Source organism: Myotis myotis, unplaced genomic scaffold, assembly GCF_014108235.1.
Source record: "Myotis myotis isolate mMyoMyo1 unplaced genomic scaffold, mMyoMyo1.p scaffold_m19_p_27, whole genome shotgun sequence".
NCBI lineage: Eukaryota > Metazoa > Chordata > Mammalia > Chiroptera > Vespertilionidae > Myotis > Myotis myotis.
The window spans coordinates 2,025,052-2,043,362 of NW_023416332.1; the positions used below are offsets into that span (position 1 = coordinate 2,025,052).

The following is an 18,311-nucleotide window of genomic DNA, read 5'->3' on the forward strand; positions in this document are numbered from 1 at the left end:
CCGCTGCCCCCTGGGCACTGCACGTGCGTGGCAAGGAGCTGCCCGGTTGCTGGCCTGGGCGACCCCTGCCTCCGGCCCACGTGCAGGTTGGGCACCTGGGGGCGGCTGCTGGCTCAGGCACCCAGCCCCCAGCAGGGCGGGCGCTGGCGTCCCCGCCGCTCTCCGTGCAAACATCGCCCACCCAGCCTGGTCCGAGGGGAGGGCAGAGAGCCTGCCTGTCCCCACATCCTCTTGCCAGACGCCAAGGCCATGTCCCAGCGTCGTCGCCAGGCACTCTGCAGGATGCTGGGTCCTGGCTGTCCTCCCGCCTCGTCCAGGCCCCGTGTGACCTCTAGCAGCCCTCCACCCTCCACAGACTCATCGGGCTCAACCCCTAGCTGCGCCTGTCCACCGTCAGGATGCATGGATGCCAACCCTTGTCCCCATGGGGTCGAGTCCCCGAGGCCCTGGGCCTGTCCCCCACCCTCAGGCCAAGCATCTTATCTGTCTGATGCTCACACTCACGCCTGGGCCACCACCAAGACCACACCCGCTGACTGCACTCCCCACCCCTGTCCGGCCTTGAAGGGTCCCCCACAACCCCACACAGCAGCCGGGACGATCCCAGAGCAGGCAGGCCCGTTGCTACCCGCGCCCCATGGCCCCCGCACCTGAAGGTCCAGCCCTTACGGCCACACTGCAGCAGCTGCCCCTCTGCCCCAGGGCTCCCGCGTGTGTTCACGTCCAGGCCCGGTGCCAGGGCATCGCTCGGGCATGTGCTTGTGTAGCCGGACACGAGGCCTGTGAGGACCAGCACTCGCTGCCTCGCGCCTGAGTTTGGGGCCCGGGCCTGTCTGGCTCAGCCGGCTTCAGTCCTTGTTGGCTGAACAGATGGAAGTAGGAGAGGGCGGGGGCAGAACTGGGTCACATTACCTCCCAGGGACCTGAGCCTTAGTGGGGACTGTGTTGGAGGCCGCAGCCCTGAGACCAGGTGGGCGCGGGCACAAGCCCGGGAGCTGAGGACCACGTGGACAGCGTGGTCACTAGGGACAGTCGTGCCCCAGCCGGTCGGCGTTGCTCAGCGGTTAAGTGTCCACCTATGAACCAGGAGGTCACGGTTCAATTTCCGGTCAGGGCACAGGCCTGGGTTGTGGGCTCGGTCCCTAGAGGGGGCGAGCTGGAGGCAGCAGATGAATGATTCGCTCTCATCATTGATGTTTCTCTCCCTCTCCCTCTCCCTTCCTCTCTGAAATCAATAAAAATATATTTTTTAAAGAAGAGTGCCTTAAAAAAAAAATGGTGAGTTGATGACATGACTGCATCACCTGAAGAACATGTTTACTTTCACTTGTTGCCAAGTTAGGGCTGGTTCCGGGGCCGCCCCCACCTCCCCGTGGCCTGTGCCCCAGGCAGGAGCCACGGGGGGCCGAGGAGGGAGCGTGCTCAAGTGTCACCTCCAGCCAGGCCGGGTCCCTGCCCCTCGGAATAATCCTTCCGCCTGAAGCGATAATTACAGCTTTGGGGAGCAGCTGGGGGTGAGGCTGTGGGTTAGACAACCAGTCGCCCAGCCAGGTGGCTCTTTCTCAGGTGAGACCTGCTGAGCGCCCACCCCTCTTCCCCGCGTGGGTGGGGTGCGGGGCGTGCAGGTGGGGAGCAGAGTGCCTGCTGGACAGCAGCTCCCAGCAGGTCTTGGGGGTGAGGCTGCCCCGGAGACAGAGCCCCTCCCTCAGGCCTGGGTGGCCCCCAGCCTCGGCCTCAGCCCTTCCCACCCCGCACGGCCTCGGGGCCTTTCCTGCTTTCCAAGCGCAAACCTGCCCCTTCCTGTTCAGGCCACAGCAGCCGGAGCTCCAGGCCTCGCCCTTGCTCAGCTTTTCCTCCCCAGAACCACCTGTTCACACCAAACCCTAGAGCCCTGCTGCCCACCCCACACAGAAGCTCCCGTCTCCCCGCAAAGCCCATTAGGTCCCCACAGAGCAGGGCCATGTCCGGCCCCCCCTGCCGACCGGGAGGAAGCGAGGTGGCCCAGAGAGGAGAGATGGTGGCCATGGGGGTCACACTGGACAAGGGAGTGAAAGGCTCTGCGGGTGCGGGGGGATGGGGGCCCCTGTAACACGGGGAAACTGAGGCTTGGGGAGGGGGCTGGAGCAGGATGAGCCGTTGAGGCGCCGGAATCCTCCACTCACCTCCATCTACCACCCTCCCACAGCCATCTGTCTGCCCAGATCTGTCTCTCCGCCCCTGCTGTGTGTGGGGGTGTGGGGGAGGGGGCAGCCATCGTGCACTGTCGCTCACGGGAAAGCCGCAAGCCCCCCGGAAGGTCAGTGCTTCATGTGGCCCTTGGCACCACCCTGTGTCTGAAACCTGAACCTCAGACGATGCTGGGGGAGCAGAGGGAGGTGATGGGCAGACCCCCAGCAGACCCAGGGCCCCCCAGCACCGTGCGTGCTGACGTTCACGCATGACTTCCATCACACAGCGAGTCACGCATGACTTCCATCGCACAGGAGGTCCTCGGCGGGTCCTCCGGGCCCAGGAACCTCGCCCCCCCCCCCCCCCCCGGGGAGCTCTGATGCAGTCACGTGGGGGCTGCTCTCAGGTCACATAAAAGCCGTGCTTCACCCCTTTCATTCCAAACTAAATGGCCACGTGCAGAGAAACCAAAAGCTCACGCAGGCTGCCAGCTCAGCCTTCCTCTCGCCTACAGAAGCACAGGTCCGCCCGCCTGTGTGCCTCAGGGGCCGAGTGTCGACCTAGGAACCAGGAGGCCACGGTTCAGTTCCCCATCAGGGCCCACGTCCAGGTTGTGGACTCGACTCCCGGTGGGAGGTGTGCAGGAGGCAGCCGATCCATGATTCTCTCATCATAGATGTTTCTCTCTCTCTCTCTCTCTGTCGTCGATAAAAACATTTTATTTTGTAAACATACTTCCACTCAGTATGTCTTCCTGGAGCTTTGGGGTCGTGGGTGCAGACCCGGGGCGGCCCGGCCTCACCCACCTCTGCGCCTCCCAGACACTCCACTTCCTCTTCCGGATCCTGCCAGCGACAGCGTGTCACACCCGACGGGTTTGTTGGTGCCACGGTTAACGTCCTGTGTCAGCGTGGCAGGGCCACGATGCCGATATTTGCTCCAACGCTGTTCTGGATGTTTCTGTGAAGGTGATTTTTGAACAAGAGTAACAGACCACTGATACTGGTGGACTCTGAGTCTAGCAGGTGACCCTCCACAGTGTGGGGGGCCTCGCCCCATCAGTCGAAAGATGTAGAGACCAAACTCTGAGCTCCCCGAGGAAGGAGTCACCAGAAGACAGCCAACTGCAAGCCCGGCCTTCCCAGCGCCCCAGCCTTCTCCCCACCCTCCCCCCAATAGAATTTGGATTTACCAAGTCTCCCCAGTCACGAGCCAGTTCCTTCAGATAAATCTGCATGTACATCTACATTGTGTCTACGGTCCCGTTGGTGCTGCTCCCCGGAGAACGCTCACTCACACGCTCACTCTGATGCGTTTGTCACAATCAGTGAACCAGTACGGACACATCGTGAACTCAATGAAGCCATCCTGCACTCAGACGCCTCAGTTCCCCCAAATGGCCCCCTCCTGCCCCGGGTCCTGCCCAGGACCCCGCCTGACATGTAGCCGCGCGGGCACCTCCTGGCGGTGCAGCTTCTCCCTCCTGGCGGTGCAGCTTCTCGGCTCTGGATTTGAGGCCTTGGCCGGTTGAGAGGAGCGGTAGGTGTGCCGAGGGCGCCCTCTGCTGTTCTTGTTGGGATTCGGCTGAGGCTGGATTGGGAGGATGACGGAGGGGGGGGTGTCAAGCGCCCTCGTTACACCATCCAGGGCACCATCGGCAGGACTCATGGTGCCACGTGACCTGAGCACCCCAGGGTGGGGTTTGTCGTCTCTTCTCTTCCCAGCCTGTTCTCTCTGGGAGGACACCTGGGGCTCAGCCCAAGCTGCAGGACCAGGGGAGGGGGCTCCCCCTTGTGACAGAGTGGGGGGGATCCCCAGGAATTACTTGGAATTCTTCTGCATGGGAGATATTCTCCCATTTATTATTTTTTATACATATATATTTAAGGTACATATTTATATTTTTTCATTTATTGATTTCAGAGAGAAAGTGAGGGAGAGATAGAAACATCATGATGAGAGAGAATCATGGATCGGCTGCCTCCTGCACACCCCCTACTGGGGATCGAGCCCACAACCCGGGCATGTGCCCTCCACCGGGAATCGGCCGGTGACCTCCTGGTTCATAGGTCGACACTCAACCACTGAGAAATACCAGCCGGGCAATATATATTTTATTGTTAATAGTATTACAGATATCTCCCATTCACCCTGCTTTTCCCCCTCCTCCCAGCTCCTTCCCCCCACCCCCCAGGTCTTCACTACCCTATTGCCCATGTCCGTGGGCTGTGCATATAAGTACACTAGGGTCCCTCGGCCTCACCTGCGCCCTCTCGCAATCCAGCTTGGGAGGGACCACAGGAGGTTGGCCAGCCGGGGAAGGACCACGGGAGGGCTCCAGGGCATGTCCAGCCTGTCTCACCCAGTCCTGATTGGCTGGACCCCAGCAGCAAGCTAACTACTGGTCAGAGCATCTGCCCCCTGGTGGTCAGTGTGCATCATAGCGGCTGGTGGAACGGTCGAATGGTCACATGAACAGACACTTAGCATATTACACTTTATTATATAGGATAAGTTCTTTGGTTTATCTTTTCTCATCCCCTCAACCTCACACTGAGGTATGGCAGTCTGTTCCATGCCTCCCTGCTTCAGGTCTTATTTTGTTGGTCCATTTATTAGTACTTACTAGAGGCCTGGTGCACGAATTTGTGCACAGGTGGGGACATTCGGCCTGCCCTCGATCAGGGCCCATTGGGATCAGGCCGGATGGGGGGAAGGGCTGTGGGACTTTGGGGGGGCCAGCTGGGGGGAGGGGCTGTGGGAGATTGGCTGGCCCCCCATTCGGTTGATGGGGGGGGGCAGCTGGTTGCGGAAAGGGACCAGGGGACGTTGGCCAGCCGTGGGAGGTTGGCTGTGGGAGCACACTGACCACCAGGGGGCAGCTCCTGCATTGAGTATCTGCCCCCTGGTGGTCAGTGCGCGTCATACCAACTGGTCCCCCGGTTGTTCCAGTCATTCGGTTTTAAGGGCTGCTTAGGCTTTTATATATGGATTATTTGTACGCGTTAGTTATGTGTTACCTGCTGGGTTCTATTCAGTACAGCTTAAGTTTGTCCCTCAAATTTTCCATTTGGGGCACTGGAAATTTTTTTCTTTTTTTGGGGGGGGGGGGTTGCTGCATCCATCTGGTATACCCTTACCATTATGGAGTTTTTTCTCTTGCTTGATCACTTCCTTACTTACTGGCCTATAAAATGTTCCAGACTCATCTTTTTTGTTTTGTTAATTCTCACATGAGAATATTTTTTCCATTTCTTTTCAGAGAGAATGGAAAGGAGGGAGGGAGGGAGAGAGAGACATCAATGTGAGAGACACATCGATTGTTGCCCCCCCAAACGTGCCTGACCAGGGCAGGGAACAAACCTGCAACCCAGGTACGTGCCCTTGACCAGAATCGAGCCCAAACCCTTAGGTCAGTGGTTCTCAACCTTGGCCGCACATTAGAATCACCTGGAAATCTTTTTAAAATCCCGATTTCTGGGCCTCATCCTCCAGAAATTCTGTTTCTTTGTTATGGGGTGGGGCCACAAGATTAGCCAGACTGTGAGCCTGTACACCCTCCCCCAGCACAGCCACACTGTGAGCCTGTACACCCTCCCCCCCAGCACAGCCACACTGTCAGCCTGTACACCCTCCCCCAGCACAGCCACACTGTGAGCCTGGCACCCTCCCCCAGCACAGCCACACTGTGAGCCTGTGCCCCTCCCCCAGCACAGCCACACTGTGAGCCTGTGCCCCTCCCCCAGCACAGCCACACTGTGAGCCTGTACACCCTCCCCCAGCACAGCCACACTGTGAGCCTGTACACCCTCACCCAGCACAGCCACACTGTGAGCCTGGCACCCTCCCCTAGCACAGCCACACTGTGAGCCTGGCACCCTCCCCCAGCACAGCCACACTGTGAGCCTGGCACCCTCCCCTAGCACAGCCACACTGTGAGCCTGGCACCCTCCCCCAGCACAGCCACACTGTGAGCCTGTACACCCTCCCCCAGCACAGCCACACTGTGAGCCTGTACACCCTCCCCCAGCACAGCCACACTGTGAGCCTGTCACCCTCCCCTAGCACAGCCACACTGTGAGCCTGTGCCCCTCCCCCAGCACAGCCACACTGTGAGCCTGTACACCCTCCCCCAGCACAGCCACACTGTGAGCCTGGCACCCTCCCCTAGCACAGCCACACTGTGAGCCTGTACACCCTCCCCCCAGCACAGCCACACTGTGAGCCTGTACACCCTCCCCCAGCACAGCCACACTGTGAGCTGAAACCTCCCAAGCACAGCCACACTGTGAGCCTGTACACCCTCCCCCAGCACAGCCACACTGTGAGCCTGTACACCCTCCCCCAGCACAGCCACACTGTGAGCCTGGCACCCTCCCCCAGCACAGCCACACTGTGAGCCTGGCACCCTCCCCCAGCACAGCCACACTGTGAGCCTGTACACCCTCCCCCAGCACAGCCACACTGTGAGCCTGTACACCCTCCCCTAGCACAGCCACACTGTGAGCCTGGCACCCTCACCCAGCACAGCCACACTGTGAGCCTGTACACCCTCACCCAGCACAGCCACACTGTGAGCCTGTACACCCTCCCCCAGCACAGCCACACTGTGAGCCTGTACACCCTCACCCAGCACAGCCACACTGTGAGCCTGTACAACCTCACCCAGCACAGCCACACTGTGAGCCTGTACACCCTCCCCCAGCACAGCCACACTGAGAGTCTGTACACCCTCCCCCAGCACAGCCACACTGAGAGCCTGTACACCCTGCCCTAGCACAGCCACACTGTCAGCCTGTGCCCCTCCCCCAGCACAGCCACACTGTGAGCCTGTACACCCTCCCCTAGCACAGCCACACTGTCAGCCTGTGCCCCTCCCCCAGCACAGCCACACTGTCAGCCTGTACACCCTCCCCCAGCACAGCCACACTGTGAGCCTGTACAACCTCCCCTAGCACAGCCACACTGTCAGCCTGTACAACCTCCCCCAGCACAGCCACACTGTGAGCCTGTACACCCTCCCCCAGCACAGCCACACTGAGAGCCTGTACACCCTCCCCTAGCACAGCCACACTGTCAGCCTGTGCCCCTCCCCCAGCACAGCCACACTGTGAGCCTGTCACCCTCACCCAGCACAGCCACACTGTGAGCCTGTACACCCTCCCCTAGCACAGCCACACTGTCAGCCTGTGCCCCTCCCCCAGCACAGCCACACTGTGAGCCTGTACACCCTCACCCAGCACAGCCACACTGTGAGCCTGTACACCCTCACCCAGCACAGCCACACTGTGAGCCTGTACACCCTCCCCTAGCACAGCCACACTGTGAGCCTGTACACCCTCCCCCAGCACAGCCACACTGTGAGCCTGTACACCCTCCCCTAGCACAGCCACACTGTGAGCCTGGCACCCTCACCCAGCACAGCCACACTGTGAGCCTGTACACCCTCCCCCAGCACAGCCACACTGTGAGCCTGTACACCCTCCCCCAGCACAGCCACACTGTCAGCCTGTACACCCTCCCCTAGCACAGCCACACTGTCAGCCTGTGCCCCTCCCCCAGCACAGCCACACTGTGAGCCTGTACACCCTCCCCCAGCACAGCCACACTGTGAGCCTGTACACCCTCCCCTAGCACAGCCACACTGTCAGCCTGTGCCCCTCACCCTGCACAGCCACACTGAGAGCCTGTACACCCTCCCCTAGCACAGCCACACTGTCAGCCTGTGCCCCTCCCCCAGCACAGCCCCACTGTGAGCCTGTACACCCTCCCCTAGCACAGCCACACTGTCAGCCTGTGCCCCTCCCCCAGCACAGCCACACTGTGAGCCTGTACACCCTCACCCAGCACAGCCACACTGTCAGCCTGTGCCCCTCCCCCAGCACAGACACACTGTGAGCCTGTACACCCTCCCCTAGCACAGCCACACTGTCAGCCTGTGCCCCTCCCCCAGCACAGCCACACTGTGAGCCTGTACACCCTCACCCAGCACAGCCACACTGTGAGCCTGTACACCCTCCCCTAGCACAGCCACACTGTGAGCCTGGCACCCTCACCCAGCACAGCCAAACTGTGAGCCTGGCACCCTCCCCCAGCACAGCCACACTGTGAGCCTGTGCCCCTCCCCCAGCACAGCCACACTGTGAGCCTGGCACCCTCACCCAGCACAGCCACACTGTGAGCCTGTACACCCTCCCCTAGCACAGCCACACTGTCAGCCTGTGCCCCTCCCCCAGCACAGCCACACTGTGAGCCTGGCACCCTCACCCAGCACAGCCACACTGTGAGCCTGTACACCCTCCCCCAGCACAGCCACACTGTGAGCCTGTACACCCTCCCCCAGCACAGCCACACTGTCAGCCTGTACACCCTCCCCTAGCACAGCCACACTGTCAGCCTGTGACCCTCCCCCAGCACAGCCACACTGTGAGCCTGTACAACCTCACCCAGCACAGCCACACTGTGAGCCTGTACACCCTCCCCTAGCACAGCCACACTGTCAGCCTGTGCCCCTCCCCCAGCACAGCCACACTGTGAGCCTGTACAACCTCACCCAGCACAGCCACACTGTGAGCCTGTACACCCTCCCCTAGCACAGCCACACTGTCAGCCTGTGCCCCTCCCCCAGCACAGCCACACTGTGAGCCTGTACACCCTCACGCAGCACAGCCACACTGTGAGCCTGTACACCCTCCCCTAGCACAGCCACACTGTGAGCCTGGCACCCTCACCCAGCACAGCCACACTGTGAGCCTGTACACCCTCCCCCAGCACAGCCACACTGAGAGCCTGTACACCCTCCCCTAGCACAGCCACACTGTCAGCCTGTACACCCTCACCCAGCACAGCCACACTGTGAGCCTGGCACCCTCACCCAGCACAGCCACACTGTGAGCCTGTACACCCTCCCCCAGCACAGCCACACTGAGAGCCTGTACACCCTCCCCTAGCACAGCCACACTGTCAGCCTGTGCCCCTCCCCCAGCACAGCCACACTGTGAGCCTGGCACCCTCACCCAGCACAGCCACACTGTCAGCCTGTACACCCTCCCCCAGCACAGCCACACTGTGAGCCTGTACACCCTCCCCTAGCACAGCCACACTGTGAGCCTGTACACCCTCCCCCAGCACAGCCACACTGTGAGCCTGTACACCCTCCCCCAGCACAGCCACACTGTCAGCCTGTGCCCCTCCCCCAGCACAGCCACACTGTGAGCCTGTACACCCTCACCCAGCACAGCCACACTGTGAGCCTGTACTCCCTCCCCCAGCACAGCCACACTGTGAGCCTGTACACCTTCCCCTAGCACAGCCACACTGTGAGCCTGTACACCCTCCCCTAGCACAGCCACACTGTGAGCCTGTACACCCTCCCCCAGCACAGCCACACTGTGAGCCTGTACACCCTCCCCTAGCACAGCCACACTGTGAGCCTGGCACCCTCACCCAGCACAGCCACACTGTGAGCCTGTACACCCTCACCCAGCACAGCCACACTGTGAGCCTGTACACCCTCCCCTAGCACAGCCACACTGTGAGCCTGTACACCCTCCCCCAGCACAACCACACTGTGAGCCTGTACACCCTCCCCCAGCACAGCCACACTGTGAGCCTGTACACCCTCCCCCAGCACAGCCACACTGTGAGCCTGTACACCCTCCCCCAGCACAGCCACACTGTGAGCCTGTACACCCTCCCTTAGCACAGCCACACTGTCAGCCTGTGCCCCTCCCTCAGCACAGCCACACTGTGAGCCTGTACACCCTCACCCAGCACAGCCACACTGTGAGCCTGTACACCCTCCCCTAGCACAGCCACACTGTGAGCCTGGCACCCTCACCCAGCACAGCCACACTGTGAGCCTGTACACCCTCCCCCAGCACAGCCACACTGTGAGCCTGTACACCCTCCCCTAGCACAGCCACACTGTCAGCCTGTGCCCCTCCCCCAGCACAGCCACACTGTGAGCCTGTACACCCTCCCCCAGCACAGCCACACTGTGAGCCTGGCACCCTCACCTAGCACAGCCACACTGTGAGCCTGGCACCCTCCCCCAGCACAGCCCCACTGTGAGCCTGTACACCCTCCCCTAGCACAGCCACACTGTGAGCCTGTACACCCTCCCCTAGCACAGCCACACTGTGAGCCTGTACACCCTCCCCCAGCACAGCCACACTGTCAGCCTGTAAACCCTCCCCTAGCACAGCCACACTGTGAGCCTGTACACCCTCCCCCAGCACAGCCACACTGTGAGCCTGTTCACCCTCCCCCAGCACAGCCACACTGTGAGCCTGTACACCCTCCCCCAGCACAGCCACACTGTGAGCCTGTACACCCTCCCCTAGCACAGCCACACTGTGAGCCTGTACACCCTCCCCTAGCACAGCCACACTGTCAGCCTGTACACCCTCACCCAGCACAGCCACACTGTGAGCCTGTACACCATCCCCGAGCACAGCCACACTGTGAGCCTGTACACCCTCCCCCAGCACAGCCACACTGTGAGCCTGTACACCCTCCCCCAGCACAGCCACACTGTGAGCCTGTACACCCTCCCGCAGCACAGCCACACTGTGAGCCTGTACACCCTCCCCCAGCACAACCACACTGTGAGCCTGTACACCCTCCCCCTGCACAGCCACACTGTCAGCCTGTGACCCTCCCCCAGCACAGCCACACTGTGAGCCTGTACACCCTCCCCTAGCACAGCCACACTGTGAGCCTGTGCCCCTCCCCCAGCACAGCCACACTGTGAGCCTGGCACCCTCACCCAGCACAGCCACACTGTGAGCCTGTACACCCTCCCCCAGCACAGCCACACTGTGAGCCTGTACACCCTCCCCTAGCACAGCCACACTGTCAGCCTGTGCCCCTCCCCCAGCAAAGCCACACTGTGAGCCTGTACACCCTCCCCTAGCACAGCCACACTGTCAGCCTGTGCCCCTCCCCCAGCACAGCCACACTGTGAGCCTGTACACCCTCCCCCAGCACAGCCACACTGTGAGCCTGGCACCCTCCCCCAGCACAGCCACACTGTGAGCCTGTACACCCTCCCCTAGCACAGCCACACTGTCAGCCTGTGCCCCTCCCCCAGCACAGCCACACTGTGAGCCTGGCACCCTCACCCATCACAGCCACACTGTGAGCCTGTACACCCTCCCCCAGCACAGCCACACTGTCAGCCTGTACACCCTCCCCCAGCACAGCCACACTGTGAGCCTGTACACCCTCCCCTAGCACAGCCACACTGTGAGCCTGTACACCCTCACCCAGCACAGCCACACTGTGAGCCTGTACACCCTCCCCCAGCACAGCCACACTGTGAGCCTGTACACCCTCCCCCAGCACAGCCACACTGTGAGCCTGTACACCCTCCCCTAGCACAGCCACACTGTGAGCCTGGAACCCTCACCCAGCACAGCCACACTGTGAGCCTGTACACCCTCACCCAGCACAGCCACACTGTGAGCCTGTACACCCTCCCCTAGCACAGCCACACTGTGAGCCTGTACACCCTCCCCCAGCACAACCACACTGTGAGCCTGTACACCCTCCCCCAGCACAGCCACACTGTGAGCCTGTACACCCTCCCCCAGCACAGCCACACTGTGAGCCTGTACACCCTCCCCCAGCACAGCCACACTGTGAGCCTGTACACCCTCCCCCAGCACAGCCACACTGTCAGCCTGTGCCCCTCCCCCAGCACAGCCACACTGTGAGCCTGTACACCCTCACCCAGCACAGCCACACTGTGAGCCTGTACACCCTCCCCTAGCACAGCCACACTGTGAGCCTGGCACCCTCACCCAGCACAGCCACACTGTGAGCCTGTACACCCTCCCCGAGCACAGCCACACTGTGAGCCTGTACACCCTCCCCTAGCACAGCCACACTGTCAGCCTGTGCCCCTCCCCCAGCACAGCCACACTGTGAGCCTGTACACCCTCCCCCAGCACAGCCACACTGTCAGCCTGTACACCCTCCCCCAGCACAGCCACACTGTCAGCCTGTACACCCTCCCCCAGCACAGCCACACTGTGAGCCTGGCACCCTCACCCAGCACAGCCACACTGTGAGCCTGTACACCCTCCCCCAGCACAGCCACACTGTGAGCCTGTACACCCTCCCCCAGCACAGCCACACTGTGAGCCTGGCACCCTCACCCAGCACAGCCACACTGTGAGCCTGGCACCCTCACCCAGCACAGCCACACTGTGAGCCTGGCACCCTCACCCAGCACATCATTCTGGACCTACGGGTTGTTGCCACGACCCCGCCCACTGCGGTGGTGGAGCAGAGGGAAGCCCACCTGAGCGCTGGGCACGCCGACCGGGCACACGCCATCCAGCAGTGTGGTCAGGCTCCAGTCCCATCAGCACCCACGCTGCTTAGTCTGCCGGAGGAGCTCCTGGCATCTCCTAACGCAAGAGCAGAAACAAAGTCACTCTGTAACAGAGATGGCAGGCAGTCTGGTCTGCGGGAGCTAAGCGGAAGCCATCTGCAGCATGAGGCACAGGGCCCCGGAGCGCCTGGCCCCTGAGCGGCAGCGAAAGGACAGGACAGGACAGTGGACTCGTTCCTGGTGGCTCACCCGCTCAGTCACCCTCTAACCCGCGCCACTGGGGAGGACCACCGTGCTGCCGCCCAGTGAGCTACTGACCGTGAGGTAGCCGTCTGCTGCCCCTCGCCCCAGGGAGCTGACCCCAGGACACTGAGCGCTTCAGACGACGAAACCCGTCAGCTCAGCCGAGACGCCCGCTGAGCAGAGCCTGGCCATCGTGACAAATGCGGGTCACGCGCGAGGAAAGGAGACAGAGCAACACGGAGCTTGTGGCAGGTCAGTGACATGTCACCAATGTGTGGGCTCAGAGGAGGGCAGGGCGGGCCACCTCCCTCCCCATCATGGCCTTCACCGCTCATAGCTTCCTGTGTTTCCTGGCCCAGGCTCCCCCTGCCCCCCTCCCCGCTGCACGGGCTCCTGTGCCAGCTGTGTGCCGCCCTGAGCGGCTAGAGGCCCCAGGGTGAGCTTCTCAGGTCCAGGAGGCCACCCAAATGATCACTTTGTTGAGCACATGGTGCCACCTGCTGTCCATAACCAAGAACTGTCCATAACCAACCGTGAACACGGCTCCGGGCCTACCTGTCGAAGGTGTTCCGGATGGCGTGGCAGAGAGTGTTCATCCCGGGGGGAAGGCCCGTGGGTTCTAAGCAGGTGTAGGAGCAGCATGAGGACGGACATGCAGGTGTCCCTGTAAGAAAGACATTGGGAATGGCGTGTTCACAGGCCGCTGTGCAGACCCAGTCGACCGTTTCCAGTGGACCCTTTTGTGTCAGGGTGAGGTCTGTGAGGAGGCTCATATTGGCATCCAAGTTCCCCAGCGTCAGCCTCAGAATGAACTGCCTTTGTGCTTTTGTCAAAGACCCGCTGGGCATCCGTGTGGGTCTATTTCTGGGCTCTGTCCTGCTGGTCTGCGTGTGCACCACGCGGTGTCTCGGGTCCAGGGCTTCAGGCCCAGCCCTGAGGTCGGGGACTGGCAGCCTCTGACTGCCCTTTTCCAGGATGGCTCTGGCCAGGCCAGCCCCTTGCTTCCCGCACGCATTCGGAATCAGTCTGTCGGCGTCTACAAGCTCAGCTGGCGGGTTTGGGCTGAGGCCGCACGGGCGCTGCGCCGGGAAGGTCTGACACGGGCCGCGCCGCGCATCCGGCCACGAGCGCAGCGTCTCTCCCTTGCTCCAGAGCCGAGCTCTTCTCCCGGGTCTTGTGGTTTTCAGATCCAAACGCCGCGCTTCTTCCACCCGGGGCTGAGCGCTTCGTTTCCCGAGCGCCGTCAGTGGCTTCGCTGTTTCAACCTCCGGGTCCCACTGCCCGTGGCTGAGGTGGGAACCCGCCTGGGCTCCCGCCGGCTGGATCCTGTGACCCTTCGGGCCCCCGTGCTAGGGCATCCCAGGAGCCTTTCTCAGGGTCGTTCGGGGGGGTTTCTGTGCAGACTATGCACGCCGCCTGCCAGCAGGCTGTCTTATTCTTCCTTTCACATCTATAAGCTTCCGCTTTTTTCCTTGCCCACGGCCCGGCTGGGACCTCCGGGAGAGGCAGCAGGAGCCGGGCTTCCCCCTGAACAAGCACTCACTGTCCAGCAGGTGTGAGGGTAGGTGGGGTCACAGAGGCCCCCTGAGTGTGGGGACATTCCCTTCTAGTCCTACTTTGCGGAGAGGTTTTCTCGCTTTGTTTTCATGGAGCATCGATTGTGTCGAATGCTTTCTGTACGTCTCCTGAGATGCTCACGTGACCTGTCTTGTTGGATCCGTTCAGACGGTGAACCACGTCAACTCCTTGTGTCTCTTACTCACAGGGAGCACCGCGTCTGTCTCCGCTGGTCTCTCTGTGCCGGTCTCTCCGGCCTCCCCGAGGCGCGCAGGGTGCTGTCCCTGGGAACCGCGAGCGGGCAGAGCCTGAGCACTTCGGACCCGGCTGAGTGGGGAGGTCACCCTGCAGGGGACGTGTTTGCTGCCAGGAGACACTTGACGTCTGGTCCTTCTTTTTCTTCATGTTGGTCACTGTGACGATCGATGTTTAGGCCCATGAATTCATCAAAGGCTGCCCATGGTCAGGTGGGGCCTGTCGCTTCCTGTAGGGCTGTGGCAGGTCCATAGGGAAAAAGGGCCAGTGAGTCTGCCACCACTTCCCAGGCCTGGAGTCCATGGAAAGACGGCCGAGCCTCCGTTGTGTTTGCTCATGCTGGTCCCGGGGGTGGCATCTGGTGCCCTCATGGCTGCCCCCTCCAGCGTGTGGGTGTCAGGGATCCCCACGTGCTTCACGAACGGCACCAGCGAGATGAGAGGGAGAGCAGGTGACGCTGGAAGTCAGAGAAAGATCCGCTCCCCACAGCCGTCCAGCCCCACCCACGACCAGGTGGGGGTGTCATCCAGAGAAAGGTGTCAGAGGCCACGCTGCGGAGGCTTACCAGGCACAGGCACTTCCTAACTTTTGGGTTTTATCTAAAAAGCATCATGTCGATGTTGCGCTGAGCCACAGCGTATTTAACAGGCAGAGGTTTGAGAACACTGCCCCGGCTCCATCGCGTCCCAGGTAGAGGTGTTTATCTTACGGCTCCAGCACCCGGTCCCGCCTGCTCACCACCAGCTCCTGCAGAGCCCGGTCACTCCAGCTTTCTTGGCCTCCCGTGGACTGGGGTGCACGGCGGTGGCTCTGGGCCAGCGAGGCGTCCCCCTTCACTCCCCCTCCCAGATGCTGGCAGGCTGCTCTGGACAAGAGCGCGGGACCTCCACCCACCTCAGCACTGCCTGGGTGCGCGTCTGTCTCCGCATCCTCTCCCGCGTGGCCCTGAGCCACGCTGTGGATGGTGGACGCGCCCTGCGCAGGTGACGAGCTCACTGTCGCTCAGCCAAGACCTGTGGGGAGGAGAGAGCTATGGGCCTGGGGCTGCAGAGCAAGGGGGTGCTTAGAGTGAGACATCGTGGCCTGGGCTCACGGGACACTCAACTCACTGCCAAAACCAGCACCTCATAAAACACAGACGTTAGCAGATGTGCGATGTCTTTCCTAGCGTAACGGAGGGAAGCCAGATCGGCTGAGCGTGTTGAATCTACTGTGAGTACAAACACAGGCAGGGGGCCGATGTGGACACTCTCCCCAGGGAGCCCCTGGAGACACCCGGGCAGGGTCCCCAGGCACCTGGGAAGCTGTAGCTCTCAACCACCGCAATGAGGGGACCCCGCACGCTGAGTGCCAGGGCACCCACACCTCGGGCAGGCGTGCCGCCCGCAGCAAACACTTCAGAGCTCTTTGCTAAAGAAGTTGTGGCTTACAAGCTGACTGCTGACATTTTTCATTTTCCACAACGCTCTCCATCGTCTTCGAGACCGGCAGATAAAGGCTCACCTACAGCCCATGAGAGAACCGGAGCTGAGAACGTCCGTACAGCAAGTGCCGGCAGGTGCCCGCGCACTACCTGGGTTTGGAATGCGTGGAAGCGTAAAAGCTCCAGAATCCTGGGTTTTTAACCTGCCTGAATAAAGTTCTTTTTAAAATACGAAAATAAAAACTATCAGAGTTTCACTAGCTCACTCCTGCCTCTGGTTACCTCGGCGACCGGTCCCTGTGGCACTTCTGGTCCCAGGACCCGCCTTCAGCTAGAGGCCTTCATGCACCCGGGACACGGCGGTCCTCTGAGGGATGCCCAAGACTCAGGCCTTTCCACCCAAAAACGCGAGGGGGAAGTGCCTGCACCAGCGTCAGACGGTTCCCACTGTCCTGGTGCCCTGCTGCTGCCCAGGAGGGGCCTCTAGAATTCCCTCTCCATCCCCCTCCTTCCGTCAGTGTGAGCGGGAGGCAAAGGAGCCCGGGCATCACCATAGTCCCTGCCCCGGGACCAGTCTGCGGAGCGGAAGGGCCTCCCTGCTGGCTGTCACCGGCCGGACATCGCTCCTCACCGACATGGCAGCGTCCCTCTGGGACCCACACCGGTGCCCGCGGCCACCACCCGGCAGGAACGCCAAGGGCTTCCAGGGCAGTCAGTTGCACGGCCGCCCCTGGGCGGACATCCGCTCTCCGCCGCATTCCTGCCACGCCGGGCTGACTGAGGGTCTTACGGGAACAGCCCGGCACAGGCCCGTTCCTCCCGGAGCAGCCTTCAGAAAGGAGCATCCTTTCCAACCAGCAGAGCAGAGCCGCGCTGACATCGGGGACTAATGACGCCGCCGGGCACGCGGGAGCCACCGGCTGCCATCACTCACATCAGCGTCCGGGCGGTGGCTCCTCAGGTTCCTCCACGGCCTCCTGCGAGTGACCTTCACGGACGTCGGGTCACGTGCGGCTGCTGCTCGACACAGACACCTGCGAGGAACCCGCAGGCCTGAGGCGGAGAAGCCGGCCGGCCACGCCGCGTGGGTGCTCTCCGTTCCCACGGAGCCATCGCACGCACGGTGTGCAGGTCACGCGGGCACCTGCCCTGCGGCCCCGCTGCCATGACCCCCCTCCCCCTGCTGCAGCCACTGCCCGCCGGCCCCTCCTCACCAGCTCTAAGGACGCCGTCCGGAGGGGAAGTGCTGGTGGGTCCCCCTGACCTTCAAGGCCCGGCCGTTCTGCGCGGTGTTCAGGGCGCGGGAGCGGTTCTCGGCCGCGAGCTCCACGTAGATGGCATCGTTGTCCTCGGAGACGCCTCCACCTGGAACTCGCTGAAGAAGTTCTCCGGGGGCGGCGCGGGGTCAGGGGCCGGTGCGCTCGGGCCGCTCGGGCCGGGCCGGGGGAGGGAGGCGGATGCGCGGGGTGCAGGCGCGGGCCAGCTTGGCCACCAGGCAGCTGCCGCCTGCGGGGGGCGCGGGTCACCTGCGGGTCCCTGTGCGGGGCCTGGAGGCCGGCGTGGGCCAGGCGCACGCGGGTGGGGTGAGGACACCGAGGCTCCCAGGGCAGCAGCTCGGCCCCCAAGAACCGCCTGTGCCGGGTTAGGGCCGCCCCGGGGCTAGTCCGGCCCCAAACCAGCTGGGGGCCCACTGCCCATGGTCCGCTGAGCCCTGCCCCTCAGCCCCTCAGCCCCGCCCCTCAGCCACAGCCCCGCCCCCTCACCCTCAGCTCCCAACCCCTCAGCCCCGCCCCTCGGCTCCCAGCCCCGCCTCCTCAGCCACAGCCCCGCCCCCTCAGCCCTCAGCTCCCAACCCCTCAGCCCCGCCCCTCGGCTCCCAGCCCCGCCCCCTCAGCCACAGCCCCGCCCCCTCACCCCTCAGCTCCCAGCCCCTCAGCCCCGCCCCCTCGGCTACCAGCCCCGCCCCGTCGGCTACCTCCACACCCTGGGCGCCTGCGACCCGCTCACGCGTGAAGCGGTTGAGACAGGCTGCGTCCGCAATCTTGGCGCGAAACTTCATGGCGGGACACGACCCGCCCCGAAGACCTGTGGCGGCGGACTGGAGTCCCACCCACTGCGTCCTTCCTCAGAGTCCCGCCCTCAGAGTCCCGCCCTCGGCCTCCGGCCGGAAACGCCGGCCCGCGCCCCTTGGTTCCGCCCTGGGTGGGGAGGCGGTGGAGGCTCTGCTTTAGAATGCGGGATCCTCAGGCCCAGGTGTGAGAAGGGGTCCTAGGGTTAAAGAACCTTGACACCGACGGCCACTTGTTCTTTTAACTATATTTT

The 18,311-nt window shown here is 62.6% G+C and overlaps 1 long non-coding RNA gene across 2 annotated transcripts; it reads right to left on the reverse strand.

Annotated features, from left to right (window-relative positions):
* Positions 1-1,825: 1,825 nt before the first annotated feature.
* Positions 1,826-18,093, reverse strand: LOC118648970. Of its 2 annotated transcripts, XR_004965524.1 has the most exons (8): positions 17,965-18,093; positions 17,204-17,495; positions 16,924-17,023; positions 15,461-15,579; positions 13,310-13,418; positions 12,479-12,587; positions 3,362-3,759; positions 1,826-3,129 (listed from the first exon to the last, which is right to left on the reverse strand). It is a non-coding gene; the product is annotated as an uncharacterized LOC118648970 (long non-coding RNA). The 2 variants fall into 2 exon arrangements; XR_004965525.1 differs by lacking the exon at positions 3,362-3,759.
* Between the last annotated feature and the right edge of the window lie 218 nt (positions 18,094-18,311).